Genomic DNA, 6,000 nt, shown 5'->3' on the forward strand with positions numbered 1-6,000 from the left:
TCCAGCTCTCTTCAGATGGGAAAATATAGAGCTTCTTCAAAGCAGATAACATATTTCGGCACCCAGCTCAATCAAAAAGTAGAGTTAGTAAATGGTACTTCCATTGATTGGCTGTATCCATTCATCCATACAGTAAAGAAAATGAACTGACCCATCTTTGACATTTTTCTCTTGAGCTATTGGTCCAGCTTAAGTTGTTTGAGGTCCTGCAAGTTGTTGGTGTTAACACCGTCCAAACTTACTAGTCTTCTAACTGCTTGTCTACTGACCTTCCTACCTTGTCACCCCATATTGGGGAAAACAGATCTGTCTTCTTCATTTGAGTTCTGTGTATTTGACTTTTGACTCAATTTGCCAGAACCAGCATAAAACCTGAATGAACTTTCCAATTAATTATTTTCTAAGGATGTTCTTGCTCCGGAATATAAGAAGGAAGTTCAGTTAATGAAAATGTTTTCCAAGCTGAACAAATTCATGTTGAAGCATAAGTCCCATATTGTCCCTCTGTGGGTTGTAGACACTCAAACTTATCATTGGAGGAGGATTGGAAGAGGCTCCCAAGAGTTCCCCGTATTTCATGCATATTCTTTTAATCCTGGACACCTGAAAGGAAAGGTGATAGACATTAATATAGCTGAGATAAGGACTCTTTGGAATGTTGAATTATCAGTAAGTATTTACTGAACAATTATGACATAGTAGGAACTGGGGGTACAAAAATAAGACGGGACATTGTGCCTTTTTCATGGAGTTTACAATTTAGTGGATTGGTAAATAGCGTTAAAACTTCTGAACTACTAGACCATAAAAAAGGCAGGAAGTATATATTCAACATCTCTGAGTTCCACATACTGTGAACTTAATGCATATCTGAATGAAGGAATGTTTAAATGTTGTCATAAACAGAGGTTTGTTTTCTTTTTAAGTCAAAATAGCTTTAGATTTCTAAAGCTGAGTGTTGTACTATTCTCATTATTGTTTTAAAATTCTCTAATAATATTTTTGACACTGAATTCACTAACCATAAAGGCTGTTTATAATTTGTTGGTCCTTTTCAAATACCTTTAAAAGCCAAGCAAGTCCTCGACTTTTGCTCAGTAATTCACTATGTCTTCATGTATATACCTGAGGGGTAACCATCGTAAAAAGGCTTGTGCACCAACATGTTAAATATGGGGATTCTTTTACTGTGGAATGCCTAAAGATTGCTTACTCTGTAATTTTTAAAAGCTCTATAATTCTCTATAAAGTATATATAGCATCTGAACAAGAAATATGACACTAAGTCTAGGATTAAATAATATCTTGGGGCCACTACCTTATGCATTTTCAGCAGTTTGGGACTCCTCTAAGTGCAGGTTAACAAGACCAGAACATCATAAATGAGCATCTGTCCCCTGACCCAGCTGGGGAACCCTTCCGATTATTCATTCCAGAAGCACAAGCTGACCCAGAGCTCCACCCTCCCCACTCTCCCACTCACAGTGGTCTTGTAGGATTGGCAGGAGGTCAAACTTTTCCACCCCCATGCTTGGTGTCGTGGCTAAATGTTTTATGGGTCTTGCTTTGTAGTCCTTATAACTCTATTTTCCAAGTTGAACAAAAGGAGACCCTGGACAGGGAGCACTCCAACTCTGCACATGTGTGGGAATGGTTTTGTTTTTGTGTGCTTTTTTTCAAGTGTTGTAAATAAGACCAGGCAGCTCTGCTGTTTTTCGCCCGCTGACCCTTCCACTTCAAAGGCCCAGCTCTGGAAGGGTCACACATTTTCCTTGATGACAAATTAATAAACTTGATTTTCTTGGATGCGATGAATATAAAAACTACAACTCCCTAAGGTCTGAAAGTCAATACAACCCTTTTGGCTCTGATTAGAGTAACAAAAGGATATTTCAGAGCCATCTTCCTCCTCCTGCCTGTGGATGGAGCTGAAAATCAGCCGGGCTTGTAAAGGAGAAAGGCCTTATTAAAACACGTTTCAGCTGCGACCGAGTGCATGGCGAGCACTCCTGACAGAGAAAATTACTTTTTTAGTAGATGCTCACCTTTTCTCAAGAGCAGAGTTTCCGCTTAGAAGAACCTAAAGGAAGTAGTATATTATGAATCTGAAATGTTTATAGATCTCCCCTTTTATGTTTCTGCTGTGAAGATGAGGTTTAAAAAAGAAAAGAAATTGGCCTGTGATATCTGGCAAACGTTAGAGATAGCCCGCTTTGGATAAGGAAATTTCTACCTGGTTAAAAAGGAAATGCCCCGTGTGGGGGTGTGGGGGGGGGCAGTTATGTGCCTGTTAGGGTGGCAGAAGACACAGTGAAGTAACTGCAAAATGCATGGGTCGTGGCTCTGCTCTACACCCAATGCTTGTGAGTAGGGAGTGAGCCTTCTGCTGGATCTGGGAACCTAGGATTCCAGTGCAAAACCCTCTGAGCAGCTTGGTCGCAGCCTGTTCTGTGGAGAATGCAAAGATACAGCTCCCATCCTTCTTACGATCACTCTGTGTCCTATATTTGGAAGAATTGCTATTGCAAAAATATGGTCCCCTGACTGTTCTTGGGTGTGTCTCATGCCTTTCCAAAAAAGACTTCCAAAAATGAAAAATTCATACCTTTATTTCAACAATTTCAGGAAGAAGGACCAAATGGTTTTCCCCTTTAATATGTAAACAAAACACACAACTGTCCATACACTCACTTCCCATTTTATAAGTCTGTAGGGCCCCCTTCCACAGCCACACCCCACCATCAGCAACTGATGCTTGATCAACAGGTGCCAAGTGAAGTAGGGTCACCTGGGCTACCTCTCTTTTTCTGACACTTGGTTTGAAGGTCCTTCCTCCAAGTGTCTTTCTGATCCTGACAGGCAGTTTTCAAAATGTTTGTGACATTCTAGGACCCTTAATCATTTAAAGCTGTATTTTAGCTTCCAGCAATGAGCAAAATACAAGGAGAACTGTACCTCCCCTGAGAGCTGGCTCCAGGGCTTTCTCCCCCACCTTATAACACTCTCTGTGACACTTCAGTACCAAGCTACTGGCAGCTAAGCAAACCCCTTGTGTCACCAGCCCTCCAGGCTCATCCCTTTCAGGGAGCTGAGGGTGAGCCAGGGTCCCCTCCACCATAAAGTGTTATGAGCTTTCAAGCTTTTGAGGAGCCATCCTTTCTTGCCATCTAGGAGGCACTTGAACATCCTTGTAGCCCCACGGTTGCCCTGGCTCATTCTAGTGTGTGTGCTCGTGTTGACCACTGTGGCACTAACTTGAGAGTTCCCTGGTCTTCTCACACCCCCTCACACAGAGGCTCTGCTGTTTGTTGGATGGAGAAGGGACATTGCCCCAAGCCTGTCAGAGTTCCCCTCCCCAAGAAACCGATCCTTCCCTCCTGGGGATTGTGTTTGTGCTTGAAAAGAGTCCTGGTTCAAGTGAAAAGGCTAGCTCCTGCCTCCCTGCATTCCACCTGCTAGTATTATGATTTCTGTGAGCTGACATTTCTGAGCCTCGGTTTGCTTATCTGGGTAACAGGAAAAATGAATGCCCCCATCACTGGGTGGGAAGATTAAGTGAGAAAATATGATAAAGGCCCTATACAAACCATTAAGTGCTGTGCTTGTGCAGGTTTTGATGTTAATGCTTCATGTTACTACAGTGTTCTTGTCAAGATAGGCCTATTTTTTGTTTAGATACTTGGTCATTTGTTTTCAAAGCACATTTGAGGCTCTAGAAACCTTTTATTTTCACCAAAAAATTGTTTAGAATAAAAGTAATACATGCTTACTTTAACACATGCAAACAATAATAATAGCTAGCCTCCCCCAATTTTTATTCATAAACGATATTAGTTGTAAATAACAGTGTTTATGGCTGGCTGAAGATGTACAAGAGAATTGGGCTGCTCAGGCCAGGGTTAGGGTGAGAGGAGAATGGCAAAGGAGATGGAAGGAAGTAAGGAACAATAAATAGGAAAAAATGAGGGGACCAAAGAAATACTGTGAGTCTCGCAAAGGGGCATCCGCCTGACCTCAGGTGATAACTTATTTACAGCACCTGTCTCCTCCCCATTTTTAGGAAATTCTTTAAAAGAACCTTAGCCATTAAAGTTTATTTGTATGGGTCCGACACCTGTTGGACTTCCTGAACTCTGCACCTGAAGGTGAAGTTTGAGGGCAGATACAACCCGCAAGAGCCCCTTTTAAGTGTCTAGAGTTCAGAAACCCTCCTATAGGTAATTAAGTCATCGCTCACCTTGACCAACAAATATGCATTATCTTCACACCAAGAGGCAGAAATGATTGGCCCTGAAGAAATTTCAGTAGAATTTTGTGGCTTTAAATCTAATTATTTTTCTTGTCAGTGTTGTAGCTTGTCCTCAAGAATGGCTGATGCCTTTTATGTTTATGTCACCTGAATTATAGTCACTGTGACAAGAGTTGTATACTGTTAGCAGTTTCTACTGGACATTTTGCTAGAATTTGAGTGCATGTCAAATTCCAAGAGTAAAATAATGGGAGTTACTTTGATGTTCTCCTTTCTGTTTTCCTAAATAGTCTGTTAGTTCTCTTTGCCCAGATAGAGCCACCAGACAGAGCAGTCCTAGAATGTCATTCAAATGAGAGGGCAAAAGTCTAAGTTCCATTAGAAATTTACCTGGATTTAAAGCAAGTGGGAACCTGGTGTTGTATGAGCTGAGACGATGAATTTCTGCCTATGAAAAGGTGTCCGTGAGGGGGACAAGGGTGGAAAGAAGGCAAAGGGAATAGTCAAAGAACATATATGAGTGACCTATAGACGTGAACAACTGGGTGGTGAATGACTGTGGGAAGGGGGTGGGCTGGGCAGAGGAGGGCAAAGGGGGAAAAATTGGGACAACTGTAATAGAATAACAAAATATTTTTTTAAAAAGAAACTATAAAATGAAAAGGTGTCAGTGATTTCTGATTATAGCATACCCTGTTCTAACAAATCTCTATAGCCATTTCACAAATCCATTTGTATATTTCTTTTTTACAAAACAAAATTTAAAATCTTATGTTACAAACAAAAACACCCAATTGGTTCATAGATTGAACTCTTGGAGAACAAAATGTATTTATCTGATACAAAATAGGTTTTAAAAGCAGATTGTATTAAAGCTTATTACAGTGACAGACTTCTTACCTCTGAGTCCTATAGATGCTTTCTTCACTGTGCGCAGTTCAGATGATGTGAAAAGTGTCTATTTTTCAAAGTTCTAGAAACTCTAAAGGTAATTTTTAGCAGAATATGTAAATAAAGTACTCAGCCCACCAGATCCCTTCAAAGTCACTGGCTGGCATTGAGAGGTAGCCAGGGCCAGCTGCGCCTTGAGAACTCATAAGAAGGCTTTGCCATAGAGAGATTCTGTGGTGGTGGAGAGTGAATTGGGAAAGTCCTCTCTCTCAGGCTAGGTGGTAAGGTGTTGCCTCTTGAGCACAGTAGGTCTCAAGTCAGGCTGGAGACCCTCTCCCAGGATTGCCATTTGATATTCCTAAGATCTGGTACAAGTTACGTTCTTTGGTGTTTGTCATTTACATGATTATGTTCCCCTGGCACAAGCCCAGTCATGGGCCTCTCTCAGCTGCACCTGCCAGGGGCAAATAGGTGTGGACTTTCTTGGAAGGAAGATAAGCCTCCATTTACTTTTGGCTGTGCATGGGCTTCCTAAATCTTTGTTAGTCAACTTTTGATGGTTCAAAAGCAGCCTAGAAAGCAGTCACCAGCCTGAGTCAGGGCCCATATAGTGACTCTCCCTTATTTCATAGCTGAGAGTATTGAGGCTTAGAGAAGAAAGGTCTCTTGCCCAAGGTCACAAGCTAGTAAGCCCCAGTGCAGGGTCTATACTTAAGTTTCGTTACTCCCCATCTAGTTCCCTTTTCCTATGTAACTAAATTTATAATTGTTCAACACATCTCTGTATTCTGCCTCAATTTATTTCATGCTTGAAAATTTCATTACTTTTTTAAAATATAAGAATTTAAGAACACATCAAA

This window comes from Furipterus horrens, unplaced genomic scaffold, assembly GCF_987537825.1.
Source record: "Furipterus horrens unplaced genomic scaffold, mFurHor1.1.pri manual_scaffold_7, whole genome shotgun sequence".
Classification (NCBI taxonomy): Eukaryota; Metazoa; Chordata; class Mammalia; order Chiroptera; family Furipteridae; genus Furipterus; species Furipterus horrens.